The sequence below is a fragment of the Artibeus jamaicensis genome, unplaced genomic scaffold (assembly GCF_021234435.1).
Source record: "Artibeus jamaicensis isolate MK-2021 breed Jamaican fruit bat unplaced genomic scaffold, CSHL_Jam_final contig_525, whole genome shotgun sequence".
Classification (NCBI taxonomy): Eukaryota; Metazoa; Chordata; class Mammalia; order Chiroptera; family Phyllostomidae; genus Artibeus; species Artibeus jamaicensis.
In genome coordinates this window covers 886,432-903,286 of record NW_026521874.1, presented here as the reverse complement: position 1 = coordinate 903,286, position 16,855 = coordinate 886,432, and the positions used below count along the sequence as shown (strand labels likewise).

The 16,855-nt window shown below is 59.7% G+C and overlaps 1 protein-coding gene across 3 annotated transcripts in view; it reads right to left on the bottom strand.

The window, feature by feature from the left end:
- RIMBP2 (RIMS binding protein 2) overlaps nt 1-16,855 on the bottom strand; it is a 96,712-nt gene that overhangs the window by 63,535 nt on the left and 16,322 nt on the right. The gene's annotated exons all lie outside the window — the stretch shown is intronic.

Genomic DNA, 16,855 nt, shown 5'->3' with positions numbered 1-16,855 from the left:
GGCATCACCCACCATGGTGCACCGGTGGTCAGATGCACGCACAGTCCTGCAGGGGAGCCCCCGAACCCTGGTCACCAGCCAGGTTTCCATTCTGTCCCTTTCTGTCCTCGTCCCTGGCCCCGAGTCGGCCCCTCCAGCGTGCAGTGCTCACCGCTGGTGCTGCCTGGGCTTCGGCTGGAAAAGGCGGCGGCCAGGGACAGACCCTGGGTGCGGGTGTCATTCGCAGACAGCTGCCTGGGGTGGCCATGGCCCTGGGGAGGCCAGAGGCTCACGGTCATGCCCGGAAGGCCCTTGACCCGTCTGGGACCGCCGCCCGATCACTGCCTCCTCACACAGCAGCATCCGGGCCTCACACACAGGCAGGCCACCCTGCTTTCCCACTGGAGACTCTGGGAGCTGTGCCCTTTACGAAGGGGCCCCACCCAGGGACCCGTGACCACGATGGGACAAACATCCTGGAGGCCGATGGGATTTCAAAAGAAGTTCAGGCAAAATGCCTTCCTCAAAAGCGTTGAGATGGAAATATTTTTGATAGTTTTGTCATGTAAATGACCTGGAAGGGAAGATTCCAACAGGGAAGCCACTGGGAGGCTGAGCGTGAACGAGGGTGGGAAGAGGTGTTTCGGTCACGCGCGACTCTGCAGTGATCCCCTGAGACCCGCCGTGGGGGGAGGGCGGGCGACGGAGCAGGGGGCAGACAGCGTCTGAGCCCCCACCCCAGACGACCGGCAGAGACCTGGGCCTGCATCTAAAGGCCAGGTGCCACTGGCATGCCTGTTGACAAAGTTTCTACCTTTTTTTAAAAAATTACTTTGTAGGAAGCTACCTTTGAATTGTGGTAGCAGATCGGCAGAACTGGGAAGAAGTGTTTTTTCAGGATGCGGTCTTCATGGAGTTTACTCATTTGCTCACCCAACCGCTCACCCGACTGCATCTGCGCCCGCTGCCCTCAGGGAGGCCCCCCCGCCCCCCCCCCCGGGTGCAGGGACTGAGCGCATCAGGCCAACTCCCCACTCTTGTGAGCACACGTCCCGCCCAGCCACACAGACCGCGGACAGACAGACAGACAGCCACGGTGGCAATGGCGTCCCGTGTGACCGTGCCATCCGGAGCTCTGGCTCCTGAGTCCCGTGGAAACAGACCCTCAGATGCAAAGACACCTGAGACCCCCTCCCGTTCGGAGTGGAGCGCGAGTCCGAGCCTCCAGCTGGAGGTCGGGGGGAGGAAATGGGGTTCATACCGCGGCTCTGCCTCACAGCCCGGGGCCCCTCAGTGTGAATCAGGAAACCTGCGAGCCCTTCTCTCCACGGTGACGGAGCTGCTCTTTAGAAGCCACACCGTCGTGGGGGCCGGGCGTGTGCCGCGGGCGCAGGTTAAAAATTAAGCTCCGTCAGCGCGCACGCTCCCTCCTCACTCTCCCCACACCCAGGGCCACAGCTGCCCCGGCACCTGCTGCTCTCTGTCCTCGGCGTTGGCCGGTGGCAAACACTCTGTTGCCTGGTTACTAACTGGTGACGGGGACAAGCTCTGGCTGGTCAGCAGGTCCGAAACCCCCAACACTCTCACCCAGGGGGCTCCTGGAGGTGTGGAGGTCCCCGCCTGGGTCACCGCGCCCACCCACACAATGACTCAGTGGGCAGACAGGGCTCTGGCCCACACAGCAGCCGGGGGAGCGGGGTTCCAAGGGAAGAGCCACGCCAGGGCCCCCCTGGCCCCTGTGTCTGCTGGCCGTCCACAGTGTCCCCAGCCCGAGGATCAGCCCCACCTCTGCCTTCGTGCGTGCCGGCCCCCCTATGCCCAGACATCCCCCTTTCCGGCAGGACGCCAGTCACATTGGCTGGGTCCCACATTAATGCCCTCATTTTGGCCTGACTGCCTCTGCAGAGACCCTGTCTCCAAATAAAACCACATGCCAAGACCCCAGGAGTTAGGGCGGCAGCCTGCGGTGGGGACACATTACCTGTAACAGACCTCTGAGCAACCTGGTTGGGCCACCCAGGTGCGTGCTGGAAACCCGCAAACCTGGACCGCCTGGTGAAGCCGGGTCCCCTGTTAATGCACCTGGAATTGTCACACCAGTGATGGGTGGGCAAGCCACATGCCTCCGTGGGAAGAAGAGGGGCTCTCCCAGTCTCGGGGGGCCCATCCACTCTTCTTCGGGCATAATAATCTCCGACAAACAGGAAAACTCTGGGCCCTGATCACAGGCTTCGTGGGGTGGATCCTCTGAAAGATGTGTTAATGTGATAGACTTTGGGCAGGTCCTTCCGGTGAGTGAAAAGGGAAGCCCAAGCAATCTATGAGAGTTTCAAGTTATACAAGTCTTTCTGAGCCCAACTGTAAACATGTCAAGACATAGAGAAATAGCAACAGGTTTGCAAACTCTAAGTACATGATTAAGGGGCCTCTGATTACAACTGAAGCTAACACAGAGGAAATTGAGATTTGTGAAATATTGTTTGAGTCCTGGATCAATCCATCCCTGAAGCTGTACCACTCTCTCTTCAATTACACCAGTCAGTGAACTCCCCTTTCTGCTTAAGCTGGCTGGGCTGGTCCCCTGTCTTTGTCAAGCTAAAAAGCCCCAACAAACACAAAAGCACAGGCCGTAGGAGCCCAGAGCCCTTTGTGAGAAGACCGTCAAGCCACAGCCTCGTGTCCACTCCATAGAACAAAAGGAGAGCAGCGAGTGCACTCCAGGGTCTGGCTTTGCCAGGTGACCAGAGTGAAACAGACGCTGTGACGAGCCATGGGCCAGAACAGAAGGTCAGTGGTCCCTGAAGCTGACTTTCCTGCCCTCACTGTCAACAGAGAGCCACCGCCGCCCAGCCTCGGGGGCACTTCCTGACAGGCTCAGGGTGGCACTGCCGACGCCAGGATGGGACGGGCACCGAGACTCTGGCATCAGCAGAGCCCGTTCCAGTCTGACTTGTCTACGTTTCCTTCAAGGAACAAAGGAAATGGAATTTAAAATACGTAATTGCTTTAGTCTTGAAGGGTAATGCCATTAACTAGACGACATCTTCACACAAACAGCATCACGCTGAGAAGGTCTGTCCCGAGACCCCGAGCAGACGTGGGCCTGGAACCCAGGGGCCGTCCTGTCCTCCGGCGTCCGGCCTGGGTCCTGGAGCACGGAACCGCTGGCTGCTCCCAAGGTCAAACCAGAGGTGACCGGGGACGGGGCTTCCCCAAACACCGCGTGTTTGCCATTTTTGTGTACCCACGATACACATCCCCTTTTTCCTTAAGCAAGCAAGCATGTTTATGGACATACAGATATTTAAAAAGGAAACTTCATATCAGTACCATCGAAACCACAGGTGCGAATGCTACTTACAGTTTTTCTAGTGAATAATCACATTTTTTCCAACAAATGCATGACTGAATCTGAGTTCTGCCGACTGCACTCACCTGTGTTGTTCCTGTAGGACACTCTGGAAACGGCACGTTGGTCTGTGGACTCAGGCAATGCCGGGCTAACACTCAGCAAGCTCTGCACAGGGGCAGGGGCGATGCCCACGCTGCCTGACTGTGTGCGGGGCTGGGGTGCGGCCGCCTGTTGCAGGGGCTCACGGCACTGCGTAACAGTCCCTGCCTGCCAACCCCCGGGGGGGGGGGCACGTGGGACTCATCTGGGAGGAAGGATTGAGTCAACGGCATGGGCGGAAGTCCCGGACACTGGCAAGTCCTGGTTTCGGCAAATACTGACCAAGCGCCTGTTCCGTACGTACCATCATGTGGTTACACACAAAAACACGTAGAGAAAGGTCCAGAAAGACCTAACCGATGAGAGTGGCTAGCGTGGTGGGACGGTGACAGACACCTGAGTGTCCACCAACTGAATCTCTCACCCGCTGCCCCGGTAGTGGACCTGAAAGGCAGCAGCGCAGTGTCTGCTTGCACTGGGATGTACACGCGCACACACGTGCACACACACGAATACATGTGCCCCACTTTCATGTAAGCATCTATAGTGTAACATACAAAGACATTGTGCCTGTGTGTGCACACTGAAAAGGCCTGGAGACCCTGAAAGGCAGCCCCAGACTGTTAGCAGTGATGGCGGCGCAGGGAGCTCCGGCCTCGCACCTCGCACACCCGTTGAAGGAACGGCTGCACTGGCCCTCCCTCAGTGGCCCTGAAGTCTGGCAGAGGACACCAGCTTTAAAGACGTTCCCCCCATTCAGAAGCCCTGTGCATGTGGGTGACATGCCTTCCCCCCTCCGGTCTGGGGGTAACACGTCCGGGGTCTGTTCACGTGGGGGGCCTGGGCGGCGGTGGCAACGCACCGAGAATGAAGGTCGGAGCAGAGCTCTATGCCAGGGGTCGCCCTCTGAGAGCTTCAACCCTGGCCACCGTCAGGTGAGCCCGAGGCGGGCAACCTCCCTCGGGCTGCAGAACTCCCCGGGCCCTGGGAGTGGGACTCGCCGCCCGACACCTGCGGCCCCGCCCCCGTGCCCACAGTCACGAGGATCTGTTTGCCGACCGCTTTCCCTTCACGGAGAGATGATGAAAACATCCGCTCCCTTCCAAAGTGAGAACGAGAGCTAAATTTAAACGCAATAACTTAATGACGCATCTGCAGAGCAGCCAACAGTCCATCCAAAAAAAACGTACCAGCCGGTTCCAAATATAGGAAAGATTCCCACACGTGCACAGCCCTCCTCTGCAGCTTCAACCCCAGGGCCACCAGAATAAAAACATCGGGCAACTGGCTCGCAAACAACCTTCCGCACCCCCGAGAGGGCCGAGCAACCTCTGGGCCCCCCGGCCATGAGAGCAGGTGGCCCAGAAAAAATCACCCACAGGTAACTAACTACCCACAGCGCCCAGTGAGGCCTGTGTGTTCAAGGGCTCACTGTGTCCGCCTGGGCAACGCAAGGCAAGACCAGACAGCAACGGAAGGCGGGGCCCTGCCTCTACCGACTGAATGACAGGGCTTTGTTTGGGGGTTGGGCTGAAACCGAAAAAACACCGTTACCAAGTTCAGATCCTAAATCTGGAATAGCTGAGTTTCACATACAGAAAACGAAGATATAAACCAGAGGTCACGGAGATGGGTGTGAGTTTAAGTCCACTGAACGTGGCCTGGCGGGGGCCGTTCCTAACACCATCACCACCACTGCCGCCGTCACCATCCTGTTTACTGGAGTGTGAGCCTCGGGCCCAGCTGCCGGCAGCAGGAGCAGCCCCGGCACCTCGCCGCACAGCTGGGCCACCTGCTTCGTGCCCTGCACGCCCGACGACAGGCGCGGCACGCAGGGCCCGGCAGCCACGCGGCACAGGCCGACCCCGGCAGAGTGACGCAGCCATCATCCTCACCACCTACAACCACCTCCCGATCGCGGGCGTGCACGACTGCCCCGCGCTCCAGCCACGCCTCCACACAGGACCCCTCCCACCAGACCTGCCGGAAGGAAGGCGGGAGCTGGCCCGGGAGTCTCCCCCGAGGGCTGGACCCGGCCACCGGACGGCTGCCCTTTCAGATGTGACTCCAACTGAACTCAGCAGCAAAACAGACCCTGAGTCTGCCCCACAAACCCCTGTCCCTTCCGTCACTCTCATCTTAGGCGATGGGGCTCCTCCGTCCACCACGCCGTCCACGCTGGACGCTGGAAGTCCAGCTGACCACGCCGTCCCTCGCCTCTCCCACAGCCATCCCAGACCCAATAAACCCCTGCCTGTGCGATCCCCCCGGCGTCCCCCACCCCACCGTGGACACACTGTCCAAGCCACCAGTGCCCCATCCCCACGACACACGGCCTGGTCCTCCCTGCCCCACGGGGGCCTCCGTCTCCACAGGAAGCAGGAGGGTGGCTTCATGTCCCTCTCCCACCTCAGCTAGCCACTGCTGCTCAGATTTAAAGTGGACGCTCTAACGCAGCCCTCGAGGCCCTGAAGGAGCCCCGTCGCCCTGTCCCCGCTGTGTCCAGGAGCCACTTCCCGGGTCGAGCTCCTTCTCGCCTGCGGCCTTCGCACGGCGTCCCCCGTGACCTGCTGGCTCTACCGCATTCACTTTGGTCACCGTGCTGTCCTCCCTGCTAACCAGCGTGCAGCCGGCAGCTGGCCTACACGTCCTCAATGACCACGAAGAAACAGACGTGGCCCCTGACGGATGCGGCTCCTGACGGACGCAGGGCACAGGCCCTCGGAAGAGAGGACGCTCACCACGCAGTCCCGCGGCCGGGCTCCCGGGCTCAGGACAGGGCGGGGGCCGCCCCCCGCAGTCTTGGCAGCGTGGGGTCTGAGCAAACGCACCTTCCGGACCCACAGGCTTCAGGTGTGACGGGCCACCCCCCACCACAGGGAGACACACACGGCCCTTGGTCACCACAGAACAGCCTGGGCCCCGGCGCCCCCGCCTCTTTCCCTTTCTGCCGTGCCTCGGGTGCAGAGGACGCGGGCAGTGTGCCACCATTTTCCAGTTCTTGGCGCTGAGGGCTGAGTGACCAAGCTGACACTGAGCTCATAGTCGCTGCCGGACACGGGTCTCCCCCTTCAACCACCCTTCCTGGTGGGGGACAACTCAGAACCGCGCACAGCCAGACACGGGGCTCGTGTGGCCCCCCTGACCGGAGCCGCAGCCTCCGCAGCCCAGGGAGAACGCGTACACGGAGCCAGTTACCGCTCCACACCCGACTGTGACGCGTCACTGCCCGACGACAGCGAGGGACAGGACCGAGACCACGCGTCCCCACGCAGCTTGCTCTGTGCGTGCCCTTCACTGTGGGCCAGCAGAGGTGCGACCGCAGGTGAAACTCACGAACTTGGGGCTGATAACCAGTCCCTGCGACCCAAGTCCCATCTGGGTCAGCGGAGTGACCTCCTCCGCCCGCGGAGTCCCCGGCAGTGGTGAGACACAGACGCAGTGAGGCCGGGGCCTCCCGGGCCCCGCAGTCTGACGACGGGAGGCCAGGCCACCTGTGGGCGACCTTCCGTCCAGGAAGGATTCAGCGAGGGTCCCAGGGACCCCACAGGAGGTGGGGCAGCGCCGTCCGGACGGGAGGAAGGCGGGAGGCTCGTTTCTGGGAGGCGGCCGACGACAGCGCTCAGGGCCTGGGGCGGCGGCGGGCTCGCAGCCCGAGAAACAGGCCTGGCTCGGGGGGCAGGGCCGCTCTGCGCACGCCCTCCGACTCGGGGGCACAGAAACAGCATCCTGATGGGAAAGAACCACCCCAGAAAGACCTCCACACGGTGACGCAGGAGCTGCCACCACAAAACGTCCCGTGGCCTCGCCGTCGCCCTGCGTGAGCCACTGCGGACAAGCCCCTGATGCCCACCAAGTGGTCAAGACCCTGCCCCAAGGCCCGGCTGGCGTGGCTCAGTGGACTGAGCGCGGGCCTGCGAACCAGACAACAACCGCGGTTCGATTCCCGGTCAGGGCACATGCCTGGGTTGTAGGCCAGTTCCCAGCAGGGGGTGCACGAGAGACAACCATACATTAGTATTTCTCTCCCTCTCTCCTTCTCTTCCCCTCTAAAGATAAATACATAAAATATTTTTATAAAAAAGACCTTGCTCCAAAACCAGACAGCCCACTGAGGATCACTTGCTACATTAAAAAAAAAAAAAAAACCCACCATGTAAGATTAACATCAAAGGACATAAAAATTAAACCCCGAAGAGCGACAGCACAGGCAACCAAGAAAGTTTAAAAGAACGAGAACAACATGGTACGAGGGGACAATGAAGGTCAAAGGAACTCATGTGGATAAAGGAGATAGTTGATAAAATAAAACTTAATTTAAATGGCGGGTGTGGAAGATAAAGTTAAGGAAATCACCCCAAGTGATAGAAAACATAAAAGAAAAAAAAAAAACACTTTAAAGATCAGTCTGGGAGGTCTAACTTCTACAAGTAAGATTTCCAAAGAGAAAAAATGTAGAGAAGGAAATTGTCAGTAAAATATAATTTCCTAGATTAAAGCATCTCATGAGTGCTCTGCAAAACAAGCACAAAAAACTGAGAGACAGCCACAGCATCTGCGGAGAGCAGATCCCACGAAACGGCGACAGAACGCTTCCAGGTGGCAGCCAAGCCTAGGTCTGGGAGGTCCGTCTGCAGCAAGAGGACAGAGGCCGTACACAGTTAGTACCCAGTGACGAGGGAAACTCAGAAGTGTCCGGTGTAACAGAGCCCCGGGAAGGGGTTTTCCGTGCCGGCTGCACTCGGCACGGCTGATGGCTGATCGCTGATCGCTCACTGGTTGGGCAGTTACGAACATTAACAATGTACAATGTAACCCTTCTTCCTGACTGCACTGCAGTAACACAGTAACGGTGTAGCTGTCGGTGTGCCATGGGGTCTGAGCCAGCTCAATCCTCGTCTGCCCCAGGGCCCCGCCCCAGCACGGCTGGCAGGGGGCAGGGTGGCGCTGGAGGGCAGAGTGCCCACGCATGACAGGTGGCTGAGCAGCACCTCTGAGAGCAGCTGGGCTGTTTACAGCACCTGAGCTGTAACAAAGTCTCCAGACCCGACCCCGGGGCAGAGCCACTCTTCTTGAGAATCACTGGTCTGTCGTAACGAGAAGTGCCTTTCTTGAAGAAAGAAAACTGGTAAATCAAAAAGAGCTGCGTGGACATTTTACTTAGGATTACTGAGGTAATTTAAAGAGGAAGCCACTGGAAGTATTGAAAGTGGGTTAAAGGGACAACAGGAAATGGACCAGGCCAGAGATGGCTGGCTTCATCATACCCCTCGGGCAATATCGATTTTTCCGTTGTGTTTTAAACTTAAAAATCCAGCTGGAGCTCAACAGAAGGCAAGTTTATGTCTGCTCTGGGAACCTGCTGAAGTCCTCACATATGAACCTCGTTTCAAGGGGAGCCTCGCTCCGCTCCGAGAACCAGCCCAGGGTGCTGGTCTCTCCTCTGAGTTACGTGAACAAACGGCTATCGAACAACTTCTCTGTCTGTAAAACATGTGCACCTCCTGAAGTCCTCTACCGGGACACACGCCATCCCCCCTACACGGTGGGGGTGACCACAGCAGCGACGACAGGCACAGGGCAGTCCCTCCGCAGTCGCACGGAGACCCTGTCCTGTGTGGTGACCACCTCCCTGGGATGCGAATCACCCCAGGACCTGGTGGCTGCCCACCCACGTTCTGTTTGTCCTGGGAAACCCTGGACCCTCCGAGAAACGGTCAAGCATGTCATAACAATAAGAGAACACAAAATAGGGGTAACTGACAAGGGATGCAAACATTTCCTAACTCTACACCAGAGAAAAAAACTTAGGACAATAATGCCCGGGCTCCCAGTGCGTTTAGCAGGTGGAGGTGCTCTCAGCACAGAATAAGGAAATTCTCTGTTTTTCTGCTCCTTCATCTTTCAGGCTCTGGGTCCGTGTTTCTCCATCCTCAGCCCGCTGCCCTGTCCCCCTGCCCACTCATGGCCGGGCTCAGTGGGCCTCATCTCCCAGGCGGACGGAGCGCTTGCTCAGGGTGACGCAGCTTGAGACTCCACGCTGCACGGCTCCACGTGAGGTGTGACGATCACTCCCTCAGGGGTGGTCCAGCGAGCCAGCACCTCTGAGGGGGCTGTGTGACCCCCTCCGACGACTCCGCAGTGAGTGTGAGCACCGGGCTCAAGTACCACTTCACACAGGGGGCTGGCTACCGGAGCTGCCGGGCCAGACGGGGGGACAAAGCAGTGGTCGATGGAGGCCCGTTCTGTGCGCTGCCACCAGCTGCCACCTCACCGAAACCCTGCCCTGGGGCCCTGCCCTGCAAACCCGCTCACCACCCTGCACAGAGGGAGTCCTTCCGCCAGCAAGGGAGGCCCCGCCCTGCTCTTCAGGGTCAGGCACAGGTGCATTTTGCTCGCTCCGATGTTGGCGATGGGGTTCCCCCGACACCAAACACGGACAGGGAACAACCAAAGCTACGGTCGGATCTGTACGCTAACGAGAGTCGGCTAAAACCTTCACGGCTAAGCCTGGCCTCGCCGGCGGGGCCTACGGAATCGGCAAACGCCGCTGCCCAGCACTGGAACTCGAAGCAAGAGCTGAACCTTCCACCCGCAGCGTCGCCGCTCTGACCGTGCGCTGCTTCTGGGCCACCTCCACGCGCACCCCCAGGCCGGCGTCACGCGGGGGGAGAGACTTCCCGAGGGGGCTCAACTGAGGACGCAGACCGGCGCCTGCGCCCGCGCAGGTGGCGCCCGCGCCCCTTTGTCCTGAGCGGCACCCAGTGTGAGTGTCCTGTCACCACTTCTTCGGGCGACGGCCCTTGATGCGGAGGAGCCAGCGTAACCAGACACGGGGCAGCCGCAGGGACGCGAGCCCCAGTCAAGACCCCAAGGCTCTGGGACCCCGAGTTCTCACCAACCGCACGGTTGCAAGGCCCCTTCGGCCTCTCAGCCCACAAGGCAGCTTTCCACGGCCGCGCCCAGGGGGCTGACCTCCTCCCGCCTCTGTCTGAGCCACGCCCCCTCAGCGAACGACTCTCCCAGCCCCCAAAGTGGGTACTCACGAGACGCTGGGACCAGCTGTGGGTTCAGCGGGACCAGTCCAGGCCACCCAGGCAGCACCAGCGTCCTGTCTGTCCCCAAGGACGGCAGCCTCTCCCAGACTCTGGTGTCTGTGCTCGGCAGGCGGTAAGCGGGAAGCCTGTTTACTTATTCATGCACCGTCCCCGCCGGCCAGGAACTGCTCCGGGTCAGCTGAGTAGGGTGGGAATTCAATCCCCAAGTGGAGGCTGCTCGGCACGTGGCGTGTCTGTCACAGCGCGTCACACGAGCGAGAAGAAGGCGGCTTCCACAGCCTCGGCCGAACCGTCCCCTGACGGTCCCACGCGGACATACCCTCTGTGGGAGGAAAGGCCAGGTGCGGGCAGTGTCCCCTGGCCCCTGAAAGGACTGTGGCCTCCGGAGAGAAGATGGAACCATTTCGGAATCAGGAGACCCTGAAGGGGCGAACGAGCCGGGGGGACTCCATCTGTACTGTAGGTTTATGGCGGCTAAAGCTCCAGGCCCTGTCTCTCAATCCCCACCAGGGATGGTGGCACCAACCAGGACGTCACAGTGAAGCCACTCTGCATGAGACCGTGAGGGTGGGCACACGTCACTTCACCGCTGTCCACGCCCACAGAATATACAGGGAAACCCACTCGGCAGGAGACTGCGGCAAATGTGACAGTCAGCACTGGCCCACCGACCGCAGGCAGGCACCACCCACCACGTGGCGTCAGGTCGGGGCACGGACTGTGCGGTCGGGGGTAACCCCAGAACTGATCTTTTCTAAACATCTATTAGTATTTTAAAAACTGAGCCAAAAAGCACCCCACCCCTGTATTTGCTGTTCTTCTGCATCTGCGGGGCGGCCCCCCGGGGTCCAGGGCCCAGGCGGAGGCACCCCCCCCCCCAAGGGCAAGGGCGAGGGTGAGGGCGGGGACCACGGGGCCACCGAGCGCCCGGCCTGTGAGCTGGCGCCCAGCTCACAGAGTGCTCCGCAGCCATCTGTGGAATAAAAGATTTCATTTCTGGTGCTTCTGCTTGGCCACAAGCGACAGACAGAACATTAACAAGCAGAAATTGAAAGCGGAGATCAACCCTCCCCGAGAGCACTCAGCTGCTCTGTCCCCAGAGACACGAGTCGATGAAACGATTCCGGGGCACGAGGACTCGGGCAGGGCTGTGTGGACAGCTGGTGTGTCGGGCCCCGCAGAGTCCCCAGCTCTGTTCTGGGATGCGTGGCCCTGAGGTGCCCTGGTGGCCCTCTCCGAGGTCCCCGTGGTCAGAATGATCAACTCTCCCTCACAGTTCATTCAGCCACCAGGCAAGGTGGGAGGGACCCGAGCCGGGAAGCACTGCGGCTGCACAAGGAAAAGGCTCTGCGGACGGGACACAGGCCACCTCTGGGACGCGTGGCCTGGGCGCCTGGGGAACACTGTTGCCACCGCCCAAGAGCTGTATCACCACCCGCCACCTCTTGCGGAAACCAAGTTTGCTGTGTGTGGGACCTTCTATTGCTGACAAGCCATTCTCCGGCCCAGTGACCCTTTTGTTTGCAAAACCCAGCTCCGTGCAGGGTGTCACTTTCAACAGCGTCACTCAGGGATGCAATCTCTGTGTCAGCGCTGATGACCAGTGAGTACCCTTATCTCCTGAGCACAGCGCCGACCCTCTTACATGAAGTCTGTGTCCTCAGCAGGCCCCCAAGGTAGGTCCCCGGCGGACCCATGCACGATGAGAACAGTGACACCGAGGCACGGAGAAGGCAGGTGCCTCGTGGCCACACAGCTTGGGAGTCGAGGGTCAGGATCTGAGCTTGGGCAGCATGAGCCACCCCCTGCGTCGATGACCCCTGTGGACCCAGGGGGCGGGGCCGTGGCTCCCGACACCAGTGCTTCCAAAGTCAGAACTTCCTCTTTCCCCCCACGTGAGAAACACCTGCCTCTACCAAGGGGGCCCCTGGAAACATTACACTGAAGCCTTTAATACCAGAAAAACCGGCAGGGAGGATGTACCCCCGTTTCAAGCTGAGTCAAGCCCACACACCGCCCCCCAGGACGCAGAACTATCCCCGTGCCTGTGGGTGGCACCTCGGCCCGGCTGTCACTGAAACCAGCTGTCCCCTGTGCCCTGGCACTCCAGAGCCGCAGTTCACTCGGAGCCCCTCAAATGTGTAGCATCATAAGTACAGGATTCCAGGAGCGTCGCCCTGTCCCGAGTCCTGTGGTTACCATTCCAAAGGGCGAGAGCTAACTAATCACCCAGGCCAGGTCCCCCGGCCTGCGCGTCGTGGCCAAAGAGCAGTTCCGGCCGACACCCACCTGACGTGGCACCACCTGACGTGGGATTACGTCTCCAGCTGCCCGTCACTGCTCCCGCCCCTCTCTGTGCACTTCACTCTCCTAATCAGCCTCACAGACGGAGGCCTCGTTAGCGCCCGGGGCTGAGAGGGGAGGGGTGAGTGCTGCAGCCGTGGGGGGGGCAGCGACCCTGCGGGAAGCACTGGGACACCAGTCGCCTGATGGGACAAGTTACTCCCCTCCCCTGCCCCTCGCGGTGGAGCCTGCGCCCTGGGCCAGCTCCAGACTTCCACCCCCAGTTCTCCAGACCCCTGGCTCCCACCAACAGCAGCCCTCGGGGGCCTCACTCAGCAGGAAGCCCCGCCACAGGCCAGCCTCCAGCCACGCCGCAGAGTGACGCAAAGCTCGGGGTCAGTGTTTGCCGGCGGCTCCCCGCCCCCGAGCACAGGCCCCACGGTCACGGCGGAAAGAGGCCGCACAAGGGACCGACCCAGAGACCGAGGCCAGAGCCCGGCGGGAAGGATCTCAGGTCCTGCAGACAACGCACCAGGATGCGAGCCTTCCGAGCACCAGGGTTAGCAGGCGGGGAGGAGGACGGGTTTCTGCAGGGACCGCAGAGGTCCAGGCCGACCCCCTTCTTCCCAGCGAGAACTCGGAACCCCACGAACAGAGGGAGGGAGGCTCACCAGGCCACACACTGGAAATTGGGTATCACAGAACATTCTTCACTCAGTCACTCATCCACTCACTCACTCAGTCACTCATTCACTCACTCATTCATCTACTCACTCATCCGCTCACTCATCCACTCACTCATTCACTCATTCACTCACTCATTCACTCATCCATTCACTCACTCACTCATCCACTCATTCACTCACTCATTCACTCAGTCACTCATTCAGTCACTCATTCACTCACTCACTCATCCACTCACTCACTCACTCATCCACTCACTCATCCACTCACTCATTCACTCATTCACTCACTCATTCACTCACTCACTCATTCACTCAGTCACTTATTCACTCACTCACTCACTCATTCATTCACTCACTCACTCATCCACTCATTCACTCAGTCACTCATTCACTCACTCATCCACTCATTCACTCACTCATTCGCTCACTCATCCGCTCACTCATCCGCTCACTCATCTGCTCACTCATCCGCTCACTCATTCACTCATTCACTCACTCATTCACTCACTCACTCATCCACCCACTCATTCACTCATTCACTCACTCATTCACTCACTCACTCATCCACTCACTCATTCACTCGCTCATTCACTCACTCACTCACTCATTCACTCACTCACTCATCCACTCACTCACTCACTCATTCATTCACTCACTCATCCATTCACTCATTCACTCACTCACTCATCCATTCACTTGATTGAACACCTGCAGCACTGACACATCCGGGAACAAGACAGTGACGAAGATAAGCCCCTCCCCCAAAGGGGGACACTCCAGTAGGGAGACAACAAGCATGTGAACCAACAATGAGGTGACTGCAGCTCAGATGAATGCTCCCAGGGAAATAATAACAAAGTGTGAAAGCAATCAATGGGGGGGTGAGAGGGGGCACCGTCGGGGTGGGCCCCTCTGAGGGGGTGTCCTTCCAGGAAAGAGGACGGTGATGAGCAGGCACTGGCGACGCTGAGACAAACATGCAGAGGCCCCAGCGTGCGCGGAGGCCCCGAGTCAGGAGCCAGGGCCGCCGGGCCCTCTCTCCAGCCAGTGTCCCCCTCACTACGGATGCTTCCTCCGAGGCCACCAGAGCAGGGCTGAGCAGGGACGTCTGTCCACTCCCCTGTTCAGGCAAAGGGGAGGAAGCAGAGGGCAGACCAAACAGTGGGGACTCCAAAGAGCGCCCACAAACCCTCCCTGCCAGACGGCAGACGGAGAAGGCGTCACGCGGAAACGCACCCTGCCTCCACCGTGGCCTGAGACAAACTGGCTTTCACGGCCCGCTCTGCGCTTAATCTGAGAAGACAGACACATGTCACCTCGGCCACGAGCGTCAGGAGCCCAGCCCTGGACGCGCTGCTTTTAAATACAATTGCTATTGATTCCGGCTCTGCCGGTAGCCTCGTTCATTATCCAGTCTCAGGAGATTAACCATTTAGAAGAATCTATATACACCACGCGGATTAAAAGTAGCATCGTATTTCAAGGAGCCTTAGCAGTAAGTGCAAATTAGTTTGTGCAAAGCACCACACCCGTGTCTGAACCTGACTGAGGGTGACGCACAGGAACTGTGGGTGAGATCGCAAAACCCAAGGGTCCTGAACACACTCGAACCTCAGAGCTGGCCTGGCCACAGGACAGGCCCGAGCGTCTGCGCACGTCCGACCACAGTAATCAAAGGACCTCAGCGCCTGCTGGCATCTCCAGCAGGAAAGGGGACAAGGGCACAAGGGAGGCACCGTCAGGCCCAGGTTGTCCCAGGTCTGACTTGCAATGGCTGTGGCCCAACGGTGTTGCCCCCACCGGCCAGTGGCGAGTGACGGTGATCCCACACACACCACCCTCCACTGTGACATGTGCAGGACTGTGGTGCCCCAAATCAGCCACAGCTGGAGTATTTACACCGTGGAACGGAGCAGAAACTCCCGTCTGTGCCTCCTTACGTGTCTGTTTTCCCCGACGGCCAGTTCACAGCACACTGCTCTCCCACTTGCGTTATCGGGACAAGAGCAGCGATCGGAATTAGGAGTCCAACGCCGAGAGCAGGGCAGCGTCAGCCCCTCCACGCGCCTGGGGCTCAGCACTGTCCCCCAACACTGGCTTCATGTGACGTTACGGCCTGAATGTCTCTCCCACCCCCGCCGAATTCATGGGTTGAATTTCTGACCCCAAGGTGGTGGTGAGGTCGGGCCTTTGGAAGGCGATGAGGCTGTGAGGGCGGGGCCTTCGTGAATGGGACAAGGGACCCCAGAGGGCTCGCCGGCCCCTCGCGCCCAGTGAGGACACGGTGGAAAGGCCGTCTGCCACCCAGAGCCAGCGCCTTGCTCGAGGGCCCCCCGTCTCTGGAAATGGGAGGAACAAATGTCTGTTGTTTGTGGGCCACGCAGGCATCGCAGCCCGACCGGGCCGAGAAGCCAGCTGACAGTGTCCCGGGAGTGGGCCTGCGCCCAGAGCGGGCCCGAGTGAACGGCCATCGGGCAAGTTCTTTCCGGCGGAATTGAATGAGAGGCACGTGGCCTGGGGCGCCTTGGTGACCGCACTGGGGCCCAGCGTGGCCCGCAGGCAGCACGGAGAAGGACGATGGGCAGCCAGGCTGCTGCGGCAGTGAGCCCCCGGACCCGGGCGGGCGAGCCAATGTGCCCCGGCCGCCACGCTTCCAGGCGACTTGGAGGGCTGACGCCGCTCTCAGACGCGTTTTCTTTCAACGGAAAGGTTCCCAAACAACAGAAAGCGGAGGCAAAGCCTCTACCTGCATTCTGGTCTGTCCTCCCCGAACTAAGTGGATTCATTAACGCGCTTTCAAATCACTAAGTAGCCTTGTTTGTACTCCAAAGCTTTTAAAGCAACAGGAAAAACGCCAGGCCCAGTGAACAGCACTTCCTGCCTCACCCCAGCACATTCGCACCCTGAGGGCTAGGAATTCCTGTCTCCCGGGCTCCTAATGACCCGCTCCAGCCCCACCTTGCACTATGTTTGGGGAGGCCCTCACTCTTCCGGCACCAACCCTGGACACGAACACACCCGCTGCTGCGGTCAGACAGCGACAGATCGGCAGGGTGGGGGTGTTTCAAGTTTCGGCCCTAAGCAGGGGCGCTGCCATGAGCTAGCAGGGCGCCTGATTTAACACAGGATCAATCAGACAGGCCACGTGTGGGACACAGTCTTAAAGGTCGTCGTCAGCTCAGAGCAAGGAACAGCAGGCTGCAAGGTGGAATGACCGCCCCATGGTCCCGCATTCGTTTCTTACAAAACGGTGCATTGTTGGTGGCCCTAGCTGGTGGTGGCCCTCCCTCCGTAGAGCCACCTGGAGACCCAGGCCCCTTCTCTCCATGGCCCCCACACACCCTGGGCCTGGGCAGCCAGGACGGGGGGAGGTTAGAGGTTGTGTGAGCCCCGCCTGG